Below are 21,313 nucleotides of genomic sequence, written 5' to 3' on the forward strand. Positions count from 1 at the left end.
ATTGGCAGGATGTGATCTTGGGTAAGTTGGGCCTCAGTTTTCCCAGCTGTTAAATTTGACTAATAATGCATATGTATCTCAGGGGAGACAGTGAGGTTAGCTAATTCTTGTAAAGTCCTTTGAGATCCTTCCCAAAACCCAATCTTGACATAGGAAATATTTGTGATGGGTCTATCAAATGAATGTGTAACTGAGGGGTTACTTAACTAGTCCGTTGGTCTGGCCATCACATTAGAGAAGGAGAGGCCTGGCATCAGGGGCGGATCCAGAGGGAGTGCACTGGCACGGTTGCAGCTGCCTTTCAAGTCACGGTGATCTCTTCTGGATTGCAAGAGTAGCAACCCAAGACTTTAAGTCTTGGAAGCAGGTAAAAATCTCCCCTCTCCACCCCACTCTCAGCACCTCCTCCATCTTTCCACTTTCTCTCCCCTGCCCTCCTGTTCCCCCTTCTCCCGCCTGCTACTGTTGTGATGTCTGGCTGACTCAAGGGGGACAGCAGGGGAGCTCCAGAGCTGCTGCTGCTCTACTTCAGCCAGGATGTACAGAGCCTGGCTCAGTGGGGAGGTGGTGGCAGCAGTGGTTGGTTCCTAATCCCTCACCTCTGCTGTTTCCCGACAACTCAGGAGCAAGTGCAGGGAGGGGAAACAGCTCCCTGCACCACTTCTCCCTTCAGTGCTGGCTGGAGCAGGGCAGGAGCACCTGGGACAGCAGCAGTAGTGACAGGTAGATCTCCTGGACCCCTTCTTGTGCCCAAGGGAGTCAGGAAAAAGAGTGGTGGGGAGAGGAGGGGCTGTGCCATGAGCACAGATAGGAAGGGAGTGGTGCCGAGAGCAACTGTGGGGGGAGATTCTTACTTGATTGCACCCCCCTTTTTAAAATCCTGCATCTTTCCATGCCTGCAGTGAATATCCTGGGTCCATCCCTGGCCAGACCAGCATGGTGCTGCAATCTGTCCTGTCCCAGAGAGCTCTCTAATAAAAGGGAGCTCCTTTCATACTTTCAGAATTACTAGGTAATGTCCTTTGTCTATATTATGCATATACACATATATTACACACACATGTATGCGTGCACACATATAAACAGGTGTTTTGTTTGCTTTTCTCTCAATGGTTCCCTTGCCTTTGCTAACACTATGTTTCTCTCTTTCCACCGTAGTGGACAGCCGCACTACAGTAGTAACTCTGCTATTTGCTTAAGGAGCTTGTGCAGCTGAGTGCTTAGGGGCTTAGCCTAGGCGTCAGGAGGCCAAGGTATGCTGGTCAAATTGCTTTCTTGTCCTGTATATCTCCATTTCGAAACTGGGGATAAAGACACAGATTTCCCCTGTAAAGAAGTCTTTGATCTGCGGATGGAAAATGCTCTGTAAACTCAGCGTTATCACGCTGAGGCTGCCTGCAGGTGAGTGAGTCTTTTACTTTACTGTTATCTGACTGCCCTACAGGAAGCCAGCTACATTTCCTGGGCAGGCTTAGAGCACAGTACTTCACACGTAGGGGAGGATCCCACCGGTTAACTCTATATGCTCTGGGCACTAGACATGTTTAAAATGCAATATATTGCCCACAGAATAAAAAAAGAGGTCTTCCAGCAGCAACACTATCTTGCAGCTCTCTGATGGGTGCAGGAAGCAAAAGCAGTGGCTGGTCTGAGATGCCCCCAGTCCATAATATGCGTTTCCCTCCTCAGTGAGCCTGTAGTGTTGTGACCATGTCTAAAGCCAGGGCTGAATGTTCCAGTAAAGAAAATTTGCTCATGAATTCAAGTTGTTCACATTTAGCTCTGGGGATTACTTCCAATACTTAGGACTGAACACAAGCCAAGCATAGAAGCCTCTCGTAATGTGTCTTTGGTTATTATCTCATAGACACTAAAGAAAAGCAAGAAGCTTTCTGGAGGTATGGTTGGAAACATATTAATGCTCTATTCAAGCGTCAAAGGACTCTATCTAAAGTCAAAAGGACTCTATCGAAGTAGAAATAACCTTTACTTGTGATAGGAATAACACTTTAAACTATTAGTCTGGAAGACATTTCACAAACACTGCTTCATCTCTAATTTAAGTCTGTGAAGACTGGAAGCTGTTATCAGATGCTCAATGGCCTCTGAAAAAGGAGCTGATGCCCTTCCCAGCAATCTCGCTAGAGAGGCCAAAGCTCAGATGGGCCAAAGAGACAGTGCTCCCGTCACAGGCATTCAGGTGGTTTCCAGGTCAGTGGTGGTGTGCAGTAGTGAGAACAGTGGTACATCAATCCGGTGCCGTCCCAGCAATATATGCATCAAAGTAACGAACAAAAAAGGGCCCAGACAAGCAGAGTGCCTGCTGGTGATGCCATTTGTTTACTTTCAGTCTTTTGCTTGGCCCAAACAGCAGGATTTGGTTGGCCGGTTTCATTTTCTCCCTCTCTGACACTGCAGTAGTCAGACCACAGGGTCTGATTTTACATCAAGTAGTCCTGAGGCCAGTGTCATTGCTGAACTGAGTTTAGCCTAAGCAGGGCAAAGCATGGGCTGCCAAGCCCTTTAGTGCTGCGCCCAGCTCAAGTGCTGACGGAAACAGGCTCTCAAGCTACTCTAACCTGTGCCAGCTAGCAGCAGTTTGCAGGGGACCATCTTTTCACTGAGCATCCACAGGCAGATCACTGTTAGCAGGAGTAGGCCATATCCCACTCCCTTTGTCCCCCACCAGTGACCAAAAGGGGAAGGGCTGAAGCAGAAATGTGATCCTAGATCCTCTGAATCGGTTTGTATCTAGTCTTTACGCAGGAAAAATCTTCACTGAAGTCAGCGGCCATTTTGTCTGGGTAGGAACGAAGGGAAAACTAAGGACACGGAGACAGACTCGCAACGTTTCATACGAGTTTGTGCGCGCATGCTTCCAGCGAAGCCTCAGCCAAGCAGCTTTTAGAGCAGGCGCAGGAATGGGTGCGAGGGTTTCTTAGAACATTAAAACTAGTAGTGAAAGTCACAGGGCTTTTTTCCTTTATACAGTTAAAGCCGAATTTGAGCAATAACCCTTCTGATTTCTTTGGGGGAGGAGATATGACGTCTTGTGGTAAACCACACATCCCGTAACCACGACCGTCATTTGTACAAGCTGCTTCTCTACAGAAGTGGCGGAGTTGCTTTTCAGCAAAGTCACACAGTTGTAAAAGGGGAGCGATTCCAGTCAGACTGGGCAGCAAAAAGGAAGAAAGCTCAGCCACAATAAAGCTGCCATCGAACCTGAAAGGAAAAAGACGTCAGCAGCTGAGGGCAGCTCTCCTTTTCCTGGTATCTAGCTAGCTATAATTGTGTGGAAAGAAATCGTGGGCGGGACTGTTACTTACTATCGAAACGTTTTAACCTAACTTACAAACCAGGTGTCAGGGTGGGGTGAAGGCCCGGTCTGTGCAGCATTGAATTGATTAGCCTCCGTCAGGACTAAAGACCAGGAAACATATTTAAGTGCTGCCACAGGGTGGGCTGAGTCTTGAAAAGAATTGGGATCGGCTCCCTCTGGGCCTAGTTATCTGTCTCGCCTGTGAGGAAATCAGGGCTATGTCAGGGGCTGAGTCAAATGATGAAATATCAGATAGGAAGAGACCAGAGGCATTGCTCCTTATAAGAGAGTCTGGTCAGGAGGGGAGTGCTTGTAGGGAGGTTTTGTGGGGAGGTGAGATGCATGAGAGGGTCTTCCATAGTGGGCTAGGGAGAGGGACCAGGTAACAACCAGAAAGGACAGAGGGAAGACACTGGGGCAGTCTCTCCAGAGAGGCACAAGGGCTGGAGTCGGGTTGGTAGAGCTCCCTGGCTCAGAGGGATCTGGAGCGTTTCTGTCTGAAGTCCTTATGCAAGGGCAGCTGGGAAGCCCTGGAGCAGGGATCAAACGTCATCCTAAAGCTGTGATACAAAGGTGACTGGGGAGCCCTAGAGAGGAGCCAAAGTGAGGTGGGCACCTGGAGCCAAGGGTGAAGATGATTCAATGACTTGTTTTGTTTGGCTTAATCATCACCTCTGGAAGAAGGGCCTGGACTCTACCAGTTGGGTCAGAGAGCAGATGTGCTTTGAGGCACTAAACTGGCCCATCCAGAAGGAAGAAGTGTCTGAAGTGAGAAGAGGGAAAACTGAGTCTTAGAGCATCAGGTACAAAAATGACCTTGATACTAGTGCTTAAATACAAAAACCAAGGCACCTAAGTTTAAACTGTTTTAGTTAAGTGGCTGATGAGACCCCCCTGTCACTAGGGTGGCCATTATACAGGACAGTCCAGTTGTCCTCTGTGCTCTGTTGATATGAAACCAGACACCTTTATGTTCTCTATTTTTCTCTTGAAGAGAGACATAAAGGCATCCGGTTTTGTATCAGTAGAGGACAGAGTAGCAGAAAACCGAAATGTCCTCTATGATGGCCACCCTACATGTCACTGAGAGCGTGGGAATCTGTGCCTGATATATATTTGACCAGTCTTCATTTTTAGGGCGTTTAACCAAGCCCTACCAATGTAATGTAGGAAAGGAGGTACAATTGGTGAAAGCTGAGGTGTATTGCCTGATTTTTATCTGGGCCCAAAACTGAAACAGCCAAGGGTTTACACATACTACAGGTGAGGGTTGAGCTGCACTGACCAAGTTACGTAAGGATGTTCAATGCTGAGATAATATTGTGAGCCAGAGTTCGGAGGTGGGTTATAAAGCTTGTATTGCTGTCCTGTTGCTGGCTTAAAGGAAGACCTGGATATTTACTTTCCTGAGCCCTGCTTTCCCCATCCCCCTTCCCAACACAGAGGTCTGAGGCTTCTGTTTCTGTTCCTGTTACTTTAATTCATCCTTCACAACTAAGCTATGAAGAACATGATCAGTCATTTCGCTGGCACCGAGCCATTTCTCACAGTCACTGACTCCCTGGCAGTGGTGTGAGGACTTTCATTTAAACAAGGCCAAACTCTAGGATAACTTTTTAGCATTAAACCACCTAACATTGTTTTCTGACATGCAGGAAAAAGTCTGCTTTGGTCCATAAAAGGCTATAGGGGTGCTTCTGTGGGGGGATATTTAACATCTCTGATTGCTGTAAAGCCTTTTAAACAAACTAGGATGGCAGGAATGATTGGGTTTTATAAAAGGAAATAGGGAATAAGAATTCACCCTCTCCTCCAGCTCAATCTACTGTCTTAGGATCTCACTGTCCTCTCTAATCACTGAGCTCTAAAATGACACTGAATCCCAGGTCACCTCAACTTTGTAAAGCTACCAAGGAGGAGACACAATCAATGCTCCTGACTTCTCCCTTCGCACAGGCTTTAAACAGTATTTGCAGCAGCATTGCTTTCCCCCCTGGTGGATGCAGAGATGGTGTCTGATATGCTAATGCACATATTTATAGGCTCTCAAGTGCAGGGATGTTAGGTAGCTGAACCTAGATATGTTGTTTTAAGGGCTCTGGCAAAGTTTCAAGAACAAAAGCAAGAGACAGCCAGTTCCCATCTGTGGGCATGTCCCTACATTTCACTGGGGCAAACCTCATGATTTAGCAAGTGTGAGCCTCGCACCCTGAGGCTGCTAAAAATATTTTTTTTAAATTGTTAAGGACTTCCAACAAAAGGACAGAAGCATAAATAGAGCTCAGTTGTAAAATTCAGCTGTGGCTTTTTCATGCCCCAGCATTTGGGGTGTTGAGAGCTGAGCTTTTGGTCTGGGCCCACTTACAAAATTCAGAAGGGAGTCAAGGTTTGTATTTAAAATATATGTTGTATTGACAAAGCTTAGTGGTATTTGCACCATCTCCCATAATATTTCAGGCTGATATTATTTTACCCTGATCACCTTCTCTTCCCAAGTGCATTGCCCCATTAAGAGAAAAGCAACTGCACAACTGTGAAAGAGGAATGTGGTCAAGTGTGCTGAGGCAAAACCTGATTCTTACTCAAAGTGCAACAGAATGTGTGCAGCCTGGTTTAGGGGTGGGAACAAAAACTCTGTGCCTGGATTAGGGGTGGGCACAAAAAGCATGGGAGCACATGTGATAAGAAACCATGGCCTGCTTTGAGAGCTGAGTAGTTACAAATTGAAATGCCCTGACTGACACCTGCTAATTCATTGCACCCGCGTCTTTTGTGCTGGCGCTATTGCAGGCACCAACATTCTGCTGCAAAATTAGAGGCTTGTTTTAAAAGCTTTTAATGAGTATGTAGAACAGGCGTGACCTTCGTGTTTAAGGTCTTGTCCAAAACATGCACGCATGCAGCAAACTGCACGGAGCCCAGCTGATTTCCCTTTAGGAGAAAGGACTGAAACAACAGAGCTATGATTTAGATCTGTGGTTTCAGGTAATAGAGGCTTCATGTCTGGTGCACAGAGAAATAAGCTGTCCTTCCTGCCTTTCAGGTGGAAGTTATTCATTTTCACCTCTTCTGTGCAAGCCACGCTGGAGATCTTCTATCTGCAGTGCTGATTTGTGTTTCATATTCAGCATCTATCTCACAAGTAAAATATCACCCACTGACCACAATGGACACTGTGGGTACAGAACAAACAATAGACTCATACTGGGCACTAGGACAGAGCAGTGCCAAGTAAATGGGAGAATTCTGCCTCATGAATGGTGACAGTGACATAGACTTGATTTAAAAGAAGAATTAAGATAACTATGATAATATCAACTAAGCTGGTGCCATGGCAATGCTTTGCAACTGAGCACACAGACACTGAGAAGTTCTTTCTATATGACCACAGAACCCCTGGCAGATGAGTACCAGAAGTGAAAACAAGGGCTGCAGTTAGATATATCTATAAAAAGGAGAAAAGCCTTCCGTAGCCAGTGTTCCTCAGCTAGTGCTCTAGCTCCTGAAAACTGTGCTCTGTGCCCACTGAAAAAATGGCCAGGAACAAGATGGCAGCATCCTCCAGAACGAAAATGTGTAACAGAGGACCCTAAACAAATAGTCCTTAGAGCTAAATGAGCAGAAGTCCCCAGCTGAAAGCTCTCAGCAGTCCTATGGAGCAGGTGTGTATTATTTGAAGGGCTAAATGCCAAATACATCCACTGTCTCAGCCCAGCTCCTAGGTCTTGTCTACGCTATGCCTCTTCCCCCTTTGTATGTTTCTGCCAGGTCAGCTATCAATAGTGGGACATGCTAAGGCAGAGAAGTAGGCATATTTATTTTCTTGCCATGTAACCTTTCTGAGACCTGCCATGGGTGCTAGAATCCTGTTCCCATCCCACCCTACCACCCCCCATCTTGGAAGGGAAAAGGAATAATTTTTTACTTGATCTGTCTGCACGTTTCCAGGTGACCTCCTGGCTTCCTGCAGGCCAGTGTGCCTGTTCTGGACCTGGTCTTCTGGACCTTAGGTACCCTGACCATGATAACCCAGAGCACCTGTGAGAATTACTTTGCAGAAGATATTATTTTTCTTGCCTACCTGTGCAACTTTGGGGAATGAGTCACGGATCTTATTGGAGCCGCTAATATTGACTAATATTGATAATTATATCTAAGTGGAGTTTGCTGTGCCAGTCAGCTCTGAGGGACACGCCAATATATGTTTGTTTCATAACAGCGTGACGGGATATAAATCCCTGCACTCTGATTGGCTGGGGTTGCAAATATGCAGTCAAAGTAAGATGAGTTGCATGATGATGATGACTGTAAAATGATTTAACTACTACAAATCTATCCGATCTGATGGGTTCACCTCAGAGTTCTCCATTCACAGGGCAAATGCTTCCTTATCTTGTATGGATTCAGCTCTCATTGATTTCTGAGTTGTACCCACTTATGCCAGGAACTAATTTAGTACTGTAAGTCCATGGCAAGCATGTTGGTGTCGTTCTTTAGTTAGCCCCTGAAATAACCGTAAGTTTGTGAGTAAATTTTTAGTGGGATGGGGTAGTAGACAAACCTTTCCCAAGACCAGCAACATGCATTTGGGGATGAAAGAGGTACTGGCAGGAAAGTGGACAGGGGGAGACAGATGTTGTTGTTATAAAGAGGATGTTGGATGTTCCTGTGGGCATGTGGATTGTGGTAGAGTCCTGACAGCAGTTACCAACTGGGTCAGAAAAATGTACAGTAGCCAATCGGCGCTAAGTATGGTACAGTTTGGCATAGTACCTCAACAGTAACTGTGTTGGGGATGATGATTCTGGGTCTTCTCTCCTGAGAAAGGATTTCCAATCACTTTAGCTCTCACCATATTTAGCCTGAGGGAGAATCATTATCTGATTACTTGAGAGTGTTTCCTTTTAATCACGGACCTCTTCAAAAGCAGTTACCAATGTGGGACATTCCTTGCTTTTTGGATTCACATCTCGAACCTGACTGTTTACTTTTTCTTTTGTAGTGGGATTGAGCACCTGTGGTAACAACTGAAATCAGTGGCTTCTGCAGGTGCTCAGCACTTCTAAACAAAAGGCCCAAGAGGCCTCACAATACGAACTTACCTTGAAAAAGCTGCTTTCCTCCACGTATGGAAACCTGGTACCATCAGCAGAGTGAGATTTCTCTGCTGCCTTTGTGAAGATCTGAGGGCAGTGGACTGAAGAAGCCAGAAAGCCACTGAGCAACCTTCCTTTTGTGCTTTACAAAGAGAAACTGTCTTTTGAAATGGGATCAGTCATAAAGTATTTAATGGAAGAAAGAAAGAGAAAGACCAGAAGCCTGTGCCAAGAGCAAGTGAAGGGGCCTGCTTTTAAAATAATTACCACAGGACTGATTACCTTTCCAAGTAATTAAAGAATTGTGAAATGTTATTAACATGCTGATAATAGACAGCTTTGAAAACTGCCAACACAGCATGATCCAGCAGAAGACGGATTCCTCCACATTTCGAATCCACCATGTGCTCTTGGTTGCGGTAGGTTCTGAGGGCAAGTGGCTATGGTCAGTCATGATCACGGATCAGGCTGTATTAGACAAGCACGTGTTTCCTGACAAAAGTCTGCATGCCTCAAAATTTTGGTTGTGTTTTTCAATGTACGTGGCAGCCCAGAAGACAAGATTTACCTTTGCTGGCACATGATGGAGCCCCACATTGCCCCTCCCTGCACCAGCCTGGCCTGAAGCGAACGCGCCCCAGTCCTGGGCAAGCCAACAGGTGTTCTTTAGCAGCTTTAAGGGCTTGTCTGTACTTGAAATCTGTGATGGGTTAACTTGGATTATGTTGCGTTAAACTGACTTGTGTCCACAAACAGATTTTTGTTATTGCAGTTGCTGCAGATCGACTGGCATTTTAACGGGTGTTATTAAACCCACTCTGTGAGCAGATCTGCTGAGATGCAGAATGGTTACTGTGCAGTGTGTGTGCATCCCCAACTTGAAACAACACTCACACATGTACCACATCCTCCCTACTGGTATCCCACAGTGCTTTGCCAGCTTCCTGTCAATCTACCCACGTACCATCTACTGCACTGGGGTCATCTAGACTGGGTGTCACCTCCTTGTTTAAATGCTGGAGTGCAGCCAGGAGTGCTCCCTGCAATTCCAGCTTGGGGTGGGAGGGGAGGTGAAAGGTAAGGAGTTGCCTATCTGTGTCATACTCTTGATGATTGAATAGTTATACCTTGTGCTTCTACATTGTCCTGTACTGAGACACTGAACTTTACAGGCCTCTGGCAAAAGGAGTTTAGGTTGGACCAACTGTCTGGCAATAACTTGGCTACAGGGAGCATCATCATGACAAATACTGAAAAAGGGGGCACATCCAGGACACAACTGAATACCACAATAAGGCAAAAGAGGTCCAGCCTGCCTACAGGCAAGTTAAATCTGATACGATATTAGAGTGAGCTAGTATGGTCTGCTGGCATATAAGAAGCTTGACTGTATTCTTGCTAGATGTCACAGCTCTGCCACTCTTGTGGTCTTTGTGAATGATCCACAAAAGTGGACTCTCATGGACCCAATGAACCTAGTGAATGCCAAGCCAAACAGAGTCATGGAGATCCTGAACCGTCTTGCATCATAGCCAGATGGTCACCCTAAACCACAAGCAGAACCCCAAACCGTGGGTGGGACATATTCCAGTAAGTAAAGAAAGATCTATTTGAATGCAATTATAATGGGTGAGGAGGATGGGAATTGGGGGAGTGGCTGAAGTAATTTGTCATAGGTTTTCTGTTTCCCTTGCTCCATGTACAGAACTGTAGTAGTGTCAACAGGATAAGGATACAATCATACTGATTTAACTTTTCTCTGCTTCACAGGCTTTTAACCCAGCTACCCTCTACACTTTCCCACCCACACCATTCAGTATAATGGCCACACTGGAAACTACAAATTCTCCATTCCTTTTTTTTTCTTCACGTATCTGCAAATATAGAAACACCACATAACTGTGCTGTGTCCTACTCCACACCCCACTACCCGATGCCTGTTCATCTCTCACTTGCTGCCTAATGGAACTCCCTGCACCTGGGCTGATCAGGAACCAGTCTTAAGGAAAGTCACTTTGACTGTAGTAATGCAGTCACCTAAAGCCAACAGAAGTATGCATGAATTGGCTAACCTGCCCTGCTGTTTATGCACCACTAATGACCCACCAGCCACATACACCCCTTGTACTACAGGCTCAGTGATCACTTTGCAAATGGGAAAAATAACATTATATTCTTTATGTTTCCCATAATGGCAAGAATCTGACATCAAGAAAGAGGGAGGAAGGAAAAGGCAATAATAGACAAACATCTTCCCTGGATTGCTTGGCTCTGTAACCTTTTAAAGGTTAGCACAATAAATTGCTTTAATGCTAACAATGCTCATCTGGGTATGTGGCTCTGAAAAAGAAAGGTGAAGTTTCTTTGCATGTATGCATCTGACGGTTGGACTCTCTTTTATATTTAATATTGTCTGGAATCACTCCCAGAATGTCCACACAGGCGCAATAATAACATGAAGGCAATCACTGCGCAGAAAGTGCATTAATATGCACACAATGTGCATAATTTGTACATAGCAAATAAGATGCATACCTAGTTCTAATACACTTTCTGACGTTGCCCCTTAACTAAAAGCAGAAGCATGATACGCTTCTCACTCTGTGCAATATAGTAAGTCATGCCCCAAAAGCAGCACTCTCCAATGAGTAAATCTGCTCCAAAAAAGATGCAACAGAAGCATATGATTTTGGCCTTGTTCTCTTCCTCAGATCCCCATATCTCCGGGGTCCAAAGTTACTGCATGACACAGAAATTTTACCAGCAGTGCACTGATGACCATGAGGAGTTCAGAGTTTATCAGAGTTTTCTTTCTGATGGCCCACATTGTTCTGGCTAATTAAAAACATATGGATAATGGAATGAAACAAGAGGAATTGTGGGAATTGTTCTGTATGACCGGAGGCCCCAGAGTCCCATTTCCTGCCTGGGGGGATCTGCAACATACAGTGGAAAGGATCCCAGACACGGAGGCAGAGCAGTGCACCATGGGACATTGGACCAGACTGCTAACTGCTTATCTCCAAACACTGCTGTGCTGCATGGCCACAACAGGGCAGGTGATAGTGCGTAGGTCACAAAAAAATAATGTGCTGTGCATATGCTATTCGCACTATACCTTTTGTACATCACTTAATGCAGATGCACAGAATGTGGCTCAGGGTTCAAGTGTAAATGTGCCAGGACCATTGCTGGTGTGAAGGCTGCCACAAGTATATATTGGGTCAGCATGACCCTCTGCTGTCCTAGGCATACTGATCCTCAGGCGGTACCACACCACTTGAGGGATTGGTCTGGCCCTTTTGGGGCTTGCCCAGTGGAGGGAAAGTTATGGCCATTTAGTATTAGTGTAACCTCTCCAATGCACACACTGTGCCCTTGATCTCTACAACAATACAGAGAACATATGCATGGCACTAACCTCTCCTCAGCATGTATTTTGTAACTATTGCAAGATGAGTATCTCTATCAGTCACTTGAAAAAATACGTAACCCCGGGTCCTAGGACTTTGTTTCTAGGAGAGGTCTTCACCTTTCTAATATGCTATTAAAAATCATCACTACCTCTCTTTTCCATGTGGCCTGTGGACTGCTGAGGGCAGAGAGGTGTGATCCTGCCTGGGGGCAGACAGGGAGCTGGATGACTGTCATTTGTGCATAAAAAATGAAATAGGATTCTGATCTGTTGGTAAAGGCAAATATTACTGTCTTTCTTTAGTAGACTAGGAAACTGAATAAGACATACAAACATACTTGCTGAAGGCCACGTGGTGAGTACATGGCAAAGTTTGGATTAGAGCTTGGGACCATATGATTTCTAACTCCTTGGACTCAGTGCCCCAGAGCTCAGCATTATACCAGATATCCATCTAGACACCTGCCTGAATGAAAAACTGGCATAAGCTCTCCCAGAATATAAGGAGGGGATTTTCAAAAGCACCTGACTGACAGATGGACTCACTTACCATTGTCTTTCAATATGACTCATGCTCCTGAATTGTTTGGGAAATCCCATCTCTATTCATACCCAGGACGACATTGTAAGTTCACAGGCCAAATTCTGCTCTCAGTTGCAGCCCCATGAATCCAGAGCATAACTTGCTGGAGTTAGTCTGGTGTAACAGCAGGTACAAATAGCCCCTTTGTGTTTGTACCATGCTAGAGTTCCAACAGCATTAGTACTCCGTGTTTTAAAAATAATTAAAACCAATCGTGTATATTAAATATTTTTCTGTACAAGCCTGCTAAAATATTGCTCTATCCCCTAACTATGATCATAATGTTTCAAGTATATGCTTTACTAAACTACAGTAAACCAAATTAGGGTGGCTTATTTGATTTTTTTTTTTCATGGGCCTATGCCAATAATTCTAAAAGCAGCAAGAATATGTGAATAAGCCTGTAACCTGCAGTGTTCAATGTGCATAATATTTTCTCAGGAAGAATTAGCGCCAGGTCAGTTTGCTTAACATCCGTTTGCTTAACATCATCCTGGCTTCTTGATTGTCGTCTTCAGTGTCTTTGCTTATCACCCAAACCTCATGCTTTAAAAACAAAAATGTTATGTCATATCCACCTGTGCCTTTTTTATCTGTACCACAAAGCAAACTTTTGCAGCTCCAACGTAACTACAGGTTGGAAGAAGGAAATAAGTGGTGATACTTACCTATTTACATTGCCGTATACTTAGCTCAAGGACTGAGTCATCTTCTGTCTTGCAAAATGCTGGTCACACTGCTGGCATTTAACAAATACTAAATAATAACAGTCTTTGCCCACTATTCAGGAGAACTGGTTGCTTGCTTCCAATGAAAAGATTGGCTGCATTTAAGTTGTCATCACCAGGTTCAAAGCAGATATTCCACTGAAATGAAAATACTCCACACTCCTAGAAGTGTATCTGGACTCTTTGTGGACTCCGGAAAAGAATACCGCATTGGATTACATTTGAAATGGTTCCTTCAAAATTTACAGATTAGAAATCTAGTCCCAGATTTTCTAAAATAGGTGCCTACTCAGTGGCCTGATTCATACAGGCAAGTTTCCTAAACCTTAGCCATAACTTTTAAATACAGAAATCTCACAGGATTCTGCAGCCAGTCATGGTGCCACCAGAAATGTGCCAGATCCAGTAGACCAGCTCCATCCCACCCTTTCCTGACACCTGGTGTGTGAAATTGCCTCTGAAATTGTCTACATTACAGCCAACAGAAAATGGGCCAGATTCAGTGACAGATATCAGCAGCCTTGCACTGAGAGGCATTTCACCCAACAACACTTGTGGGATTTTTCTGTCACAGTATGAGATGGTAGGGAAATGCCTTTTTCTCTGTGCTACCTCTGCTTTCCTTCCCTTCCCCAAATGTGTTTTCATTTCACTTGACTCAGAAACTCCACATTCATATGGAGCCTTTCATTTCCAGATTTCTTGCACAGATGCAACTCAGCTGGGGAGCAACTGAAGTTGTTACCATCTGTCAACTGCTTGTTCTCCTGGGAAATGAACCAGTGGCCTGAGTCCACTTTCTAGTCATGATTGCCTGAATCACTGAAACCACCACTAGTACAAGCTTTACCAGGGGTCTTTTTGCTGGAAAAGCCAAAAAATAAATGAGCCACAGAGACTAAACTAGTTGTTCAATCACTGAGATATCCCCCACAGTCAGGATTAATGATGAATCATGTTAGGAGAGCAGATCCCTTTGAGCCAGGTTCTTCTCCAGCTGTTTAGGCACAGGGTAGAATAGGATCACAGTTAGGAGCCCAAGTGCACTTAGTTACCCAATAGGAAGAGAGGAATTTGATTCTATGCTTTTACTACCACTACCCAGCCTGTAACTATTTCAGCAGAGAACTGCTTCTTCAGGCACTCAGTCCAGCATCTTTCACCACTTCACTCCAGTAAAATAAAGGGCCTTTCACAGGCATGATTGCAAAGGTTTCTCTGCCGTGCATTTAAAATATCCCTTCTGACTGCTCCCTGGGCTAGCTATGCTGAGACCCCATCACCTTCTCTCGAACTGCCTGGCAAACAAACCCCTGCAATACCAGTCGATATTGCTTGATGGAGAAAGTAAGTCTGTTATTGGTGACACATTCCCCTGAGTGCTGGGAAACCAATAACAGCACTCAGTTTGAATTGTGTCAAACTCTTTCACATCAAGCCATGGGAAGGTAACCAGCAGAAAGGTCAGGTCTATGCACAGATGCTAGCTCTCCTGTGTCTGTCTATCCTCTGCTGTCATGAGGAATAGCTTCTTACCCCTTACACATCTTTGTTTTCTCTGTACTCTTCACGGAATGCTTTGGGGGTGGAGGGGAACGAATACGATGTGAGAACTGTCCAACTCGCTCATACGGGTGGTCCATCTACTCCTGTATCCTCTCTCTCACATTGGCCAGCACCAGATGCTTCAGCAGATGGTACAAGAAATTCTGCAGTATGCAGATGTGGGAGAATCTTCCCTGTGAAGGCCTAATCTGATCCCACAATTAGATGCTGTCTTAAAATCTGTACAGTGCTGTTCTGTATCCTCTCAGTGGAAATTAGGCATCAGGATCACGGGAGGTGCTGAGCATATAGAGTCCAAGGGAGGTTTCTAGGATTCAGTCTCTCTCAGGGTGGGGCACAAGAAGGGGTGTCGTGTTACTATGTGTAACAGTGTCAGTAGAGAATAGCCCCTATTCAGTGCATGATTTGTCTGTGAAACTCACCTCCACATGCTATGATTGAAGCCTAAGGGCTTACCTCAATTCCCCACTGTCCTGCACCTTACATAGTCATTTCTACCAGGGCAAAGTAAATACAAAGTGGGTGTAACACACTACCACAGAAAAGTTCCCCATCCCTGACAGCAGTGATAGCACTTAACACTAATGGGTTTATAAGGAGAGACTCAGGCCTGAGGTCAGTAATGTAGCCAGGTTCTACCATATGAAACGCTTTGTAAGGGAAGGCACGATCCTATCCTGGAAGTGCAGCCCTTGGATAATAAATAGCAGCAGGATCGGGCCTTAGGAAGTGATTCTTCTTTCATCACCTCATAATCAGAGGCAGAAAAGAGCCTGACTCAGTCACCTGAAGGACCTCACTAGTCAGAGACAGGGACTTTCTCGAATGGCATGTGGAAGAGAGTCTGCCCCATTCACACTGCAGAGGGAGCCTGGGGATATAGGACACATGCAGCTATGCTTGCAACTCCAAGACGAGCATCCCACAAGCAAAGCCAAGAGTATGACAATCAATTTACTGTGGGGTGAAATAAGGCAGGGCTTTCCATGCTTCTGTTGCTCTTCAGTAACTACCTGTGTGCATGCTTTTATTCTGTAATAAGTGGACACCATGCAGTAGCTCAGCCCTCAGAGAGGGGTAAGTTCCTGAGCTTTGGCTTTCACTTATCATAAGGCAAAAGCATACATGTAAACAGATACTGCAGGGTAGCTGATGCATGGTGCTTTTGGTCTGCTCCTTACTTTAGAGTAAATTGGGGTAAACGTAGTTACTATGCTGTATGACCTCACCCTTAATCTTTCCTTCTCTTTAGAAAGGCAGTAGAAGAGCTGAGAGGTCAGAGTTAAAGTTTCTTTGAAGTAATAGTTACAAATTTCAAGCTTATGTTAATGCACAGGACTATTGTAATTAGCTAGCTTTTGGTAGTTTCCGCACATGATGCCAGTGGCCCAAGCACCCTGTTCTATGAACAAGCGCTACAGAAGCAGGACTCCCCCACAGTAGCTAAGCAGGATCATTCACTGCTAGCCTAAGTCTCTCCACACAGCACAGTCTTGTGCCTTGTAGACAGATCTCAGGTGACTGAGTACTACAGTGCCTCAGCAGCCCAGGGTCAGGGAAATGAAAGGTGCACAATTCTGATGCCCTTCATCCCTAAAAGCCAGGATGAGCCTGGGAGAAGCAGAGAGGTGAAGGCTTGTACCAAAGTGGCACTGTTTGTTCAGCTTCTAGTTAGGGACCTACTCAAATCATAATTGCGTGGATTTAGTGGAAATTGTGAAATAGGGCTATCTGCACGAAATCCACGGACAAAAAGACCCCAATCCTCCACCTGCCCCGAAACCTTATTAAAAATACAATGCTGGCTCCCTAGTGGGAGCCAGCAGTCCTCCTGGCCATGCAATATGTTACAAAGGGGGCTGCAGGCAAACAGGCAAAATAGTTGCTACCCCGGCCCCTTGCCGCTGATTGGCTGAGAGGGTTGTTTGGGTACATTTGAGGCTTGAAAACTACCTATTAGGACCAGGTTGCTCATCTGCAGTGACTAACGCTGTGAATAGCTCCATGGATGCAAATGGGGTGGATTGCAGAGCCTTACCTTCATGGCAATTTAGATCCTAACCTGGAAAAGCACTTAAGGGTGTGAGTAGCTCATTGAAGTCAGTTAAGATCCATTTAGTGGAATTACTCATATCCTTGAAGATAAGGTACCTTGCTGGATCTGGACCATAGGCATGTAATTAGTCCCATTGAAATCAATGGGGTTGCTAACATGAATATGGGAGCGACAGACTGACTACACACCATCACAATAAGCACTACAGCCAGATGCAAGGTGGTCCCAGAATCATGGATTGAAACACTTCTGGGGGGAGAAAAAGAGAAAGGGGCACCTGTATTCTGTGTCTTGTATGCGCTGGGGTACTCAACAAGCAACTAACGCTTAACAGTGACATGGTGGCTTAGAAATGTCTCCCAGAGGCTACACCAACCTCCTCACACCTTAATACTTGAGAAAGCATTTTTTTTGCACTTGGAGAATGACATTTGTTAGGAAGATTATTATTCCTGAACACACGAACTTTGATTTTTTTCCTGACAAAAACCCAGTGGATACTGTCTTCACAATGCAACAGGGCAGAAAAGGTTGGGCAGCTAACAGAGGTGTACTTGAAGGCAAGGTCAAAACTAGTAGTGCTGGTAGTTATGCAGGAAGCCAGTAACATAGTTATTTAAATGTGAGCCGTAAGAAGGAAGAAAGCCCTTTGCATGCCTCTCCCTGTTGCTTTGTGCCAAGGCCCCTCACCCTCCAAAAATGATTTGCTATTTCTTTCTCCCATTAGAAATATCAGGAATATCATGTCCTGACTTCTCTCCTCTTCCTGGAGGCCTGTGATGTCACAACCAGTTGAAACCTGAGCTGCAGCTTTCCCAGCCGAAGGTTGAGATGGGTGGGAATGTTGTGTCTAAGGGTTTTTTTTCCCTTTGTAGTTCACCTTTAAGATGAGAGGTTGGTACTTAGTATAAGCTTCTTTGTAGGTCACATCTGAAGGCTTTTTTCTCCCTCAGCATATCTAAAAAAGTGATTATAACTGCAGTTCCCACAGGGATCTACACTTGGTTTCCTGTGTCTTGAAAAAGGCAGCACAGTCTAATGGATTGAGTTCAGGGTGGGAGGGGAAAGAAGGTGGGGAAATATGAATCCAGTTCCTGAGTGTGCGGCTGACTTGCTGTGCTACTTTGGGCAAATTGTAGAGGGCACACTCTGAAGAGGTGCCCAGTGTCCTTGATTCCTGGTCCTCCCAGGGAAGCATAAGCACTGCCCTGAGCTTTTTGTTCCTGTCTCCAAGCTGCTGCAGAAGTTCAGGAGCACACAGCACCAAAGCCTCCCTTGCCTTGCAGTGATCCTCTCTTGCCCTGGAACCTGGGTTGGTCTTGATTTGCCTAGTGCTCAGGCAAGAACAGACTAGGCAGGCATGCATGTTATCTCTTGTTTTCTGGGAAGGTGGTTTATTGCACAATGCAGCCCAGCCTACATGCAGAGATGAATGTGTGTCTGGGGCGCCATGACTGAGGTTTCTTTCAAGCAATTTTGCTCAAAAAACTTGTTACAAAGGGACTGACCAAAACGGGAGCTACCCAGGGAGGATTGTCTTCTCATAGGTGAGATGAGTGGCAAAGTCTTTTTGGATGCATCTACACGTGCGCTTTACTGTGGAGTAGAGCAATTAGCTCCTCAGTAAAGTGTCATGATCTACGCTTATGCTGATATTAGGGTGCAGTAAATTAATTCTGCCATGCAATGGTACTGTTGGGGACAGTACTATCTTATGGCCGACTCATTAAGTGTGATTGAATGCATGTGTAGACCATAACTGTCTGGGTGCAAATTGTGCCTGGTCATCCCAGCCAGCTGGGACCTGACTCCCCTCTGCCAGCCCCTCTGCCACTTGACAACGCCATCTGGAGCCTGGGGCTGATCCCCCTTGCCAGCCTGGGGTTGCTCCACCCTGGCTCAAAGTGCTGCTGTCTCAGCTGGCAAGGGCTGAAACTGCTCTGGAGTTTATTGCATTGCATTAATTTCACATGTAGATGCACCCTTTGCTTGTGAAAGCTGATCCCTTTAAGAGACTGATTCTGCACTCCCACCAGGAGTGAATCTAGCAAAGCCAGTATAAAACTGGAGTAGAACCAGGCCCAGGACTCCCAGGGTAGGTCTGTGCCCTGGCAGCCAGGAGCTCAGTCACACCACTGAAGAAAAAAGCCACACCCAGCCACTCCCACTCCACATACATCAGCCTCAGAAGTGAGGTGATACCCCTGGGAGGCACCTTGGGCAGCTGTTCTTGGGGCAGCCCTCAAGGCAACTTCACCACCTCATTTCCGGAGCTTATGTGAATACGAGTGGTTGATCAGGGCTAATTTCCTTAGCAGAGTAATTGGGCCATGTTGACTTACTCAGACTGGGGCAGATCTTCAGATGATATTAGCTGCACCATCAGCTGAACCATTCAGATCTACAGCAATGGGGTGGGGGTGGGGGCAGGGAGGCTATAGACATGCTGCTAGCCACAGTTCTTACAGCAGTGTTCAACCTCAGATTTACAAGCCGTCAACAATGATGCATGTATGAACCTCATGGCTAAATAGTAAATAGTGCCTGAGCATGGTTTTGTCCTGATTTATGGTGGGGTTTTTGAGTAGTGTATATAGAGGGGATTGCCTAGTAGCTCAAAATGAATTCTTACTCTTGCATATTGTGTAGGGGATGTGGGTGGGTATGTGTGTGTGTGGGGAGGAGGTATGTGGGAGTGTGTGAGGAGGTGTGTAGGTGTGCAAGTGTGGGGAGCTGCTAATGTGCTAGGTCCTGAGAGCTGGCCAGGGGTAGTTGGCATGTGCAGCAGAGCTTAACCAGGTGGTGCAGTGTAGGTGCAGGTGCAGTCTGCCCCCTCCCTCCCCTATCTGGCCAGCAGCTGCCCCTGCAGCACTCTACAGGGGGTTGAGCCCTGCCCACTCCCACCCAGGGCAACCTGTGCCACACTCTTGCCCACACCCACCAGACCATCTTGCCCCGGCCTGTGCAGTTTCCCAATGTGGCTGCTCCCAGTGTGGCTCCAGCTGCCCAGGTCATGCTTAGCTCCCCTGGCCTCCAGTGGCTCTTCCTCTTCCTGCCCTTGCTGCACCACCCTAGGTGTGGGGGGAAGCTGCGGCCAAGCAGCTCCTGCCTCAGCATGTGAGGCTCCAGCTCCCAGCTGCCTTCTACCCAGTTGGCCACCCACAGGTGTCTCCTCATCACTCTGGGCAGGTGGAGTGGGTGGAAGGCAGCTGGGAGCTGCAGCCCTGCACACTGGGGCAGGAGTTGCCCAGTTGCAGCTCCCCCCACATCCACAGTGGTGCAGCAGATACAGGATGAGGAGGAGCTGCTGAAGACCAGGGGAGCCAAGCAGCACCAGGAGCAGCCCCACCAGGAAGCTGTGTGCACTGGCTGGGGCTAGGGCCAGTGCATGCAGGCACAGCACGGGCTGCCCCAGGCAGGAGCAGGCAGGGCTCAGCCCCCTGTGGAGTGCTGCAGGGGCAGCCACAGGCTAGATCCAGTCATTAGCAAGTTACTGCTCACAGCCTGGATCCAATCAGGTGAGCTGGATCCAGCCCACGGGCTGCTTTTTTCCCACCCCTGCCTTGGACATAATCTGCAGACCACAGGTTGAAAACCACTGGTATAAGGCAAATTGCGGTCAGGCAGGGTATAATGTTGGTTTGATGAGCCACGAGCCATTGCCAGAAAAGTGTTTGTGAAGAGTGCTTCCAAACAGCAGCCTAACAATTGGTGGGTGAATGGGGCACAAACCCCAGGGGCAGCATAAAAGGATGGAGACGGTTCCAGAATGGAGCTAAGGGAAGCTTCACCCTCCTGTCCTTGCACCCTACACTGTCCCTGGAGCAGTTCCAGATCCTGCAGCAAGCAGGGCAGAGGAGCTGTGGCACATGTCCAGTAGTTCTATGCCCTGGAGGTCAGCAGCAGATGGTGCAGTGATTAGAGGTCCGCTGCTGCTGGGAAGATGTCACCTTTTTTGTTGCTGAAAACCAGTGGGTTTTTAGGCCACTTGACACACATCAGTAGAAAACAAAGGCAGGTGACATCTTTCCCAGCAGCAGTGAAACTCCAGTCACTGCACCATCTGCTGCTGACCACCAGGGCACAGTACTACTGGCCAGTTACCTCTCTGCTTCAGTGTGTTTCTCTCTGGGCTGTAGGGTAGCACTAATGCCCCACATGCTGTATGTACACTGGAGGTACCTTACTCTAGTAGTTAACCCACAATATTGCAGGCCAGGAGACCTGGATTCCAAGTTCATTTGTGACTCAACAGAATAATCATAGACAAGTCAGTGCAGTCCTCTGCCGTGCTTTCCCTGCCTGTGAAATGGTGATAGGTATACAAGCCTTGTCCAGCTATTATGAAGCTGACTTGGTATTTGAGATCTTCCAGTGGATGGTGCTATTGATGATCTTGTGTCCTGCAAAGACAGGGGAGTTAAAGAGGCACTCCCGTCCCCAATTTCAGCTTGCAGTTTCCTTCCAGAGATATGAAATGCCAGGTGTGTGGGATCCACGCTCCTCTGGCTGGTGCTACAGTCAGCCTGCCGAACTTGAGGAGATGC

General features: G+C 46.5%; 1 long non-coding RNA gene across 1 annotated transcript in view; it reads right to left on the minus strand.

The window, feature by feature from the left end:
• Positions 1-1,680: 1,680 nt before the first annotated feature.
• The window catches only part of LOC106722805, a 26,815-nt gene continuing 7,182 nt past the window's right edge, over positions 1,681-21,313 (minus strand). Inside the window, exon 3 of the long non-coding RNA XR_003096308.1 lies at positions 1,681-3,225. This is a non-coding gene — a long non-coding RNA (uncharacterized LOC106722805). The remainder of the gene's footprint in view (positions 3,226-21,313) is intronic.

This window comes from Alligator sinensis, unplaced genomic scaffold, assembly GCF_000455745.1.
Source record: "Alligator sinensis unplaced genomic scaffold, ASM45574v1 scaffold138_1, whole genome shotgun sequence".
NCBI classification, from domain to species: Eukaryota; Metazoa; Chordata; order Crocodylia; family Alligatoridae; genus Alligator; species Alligator sinensis.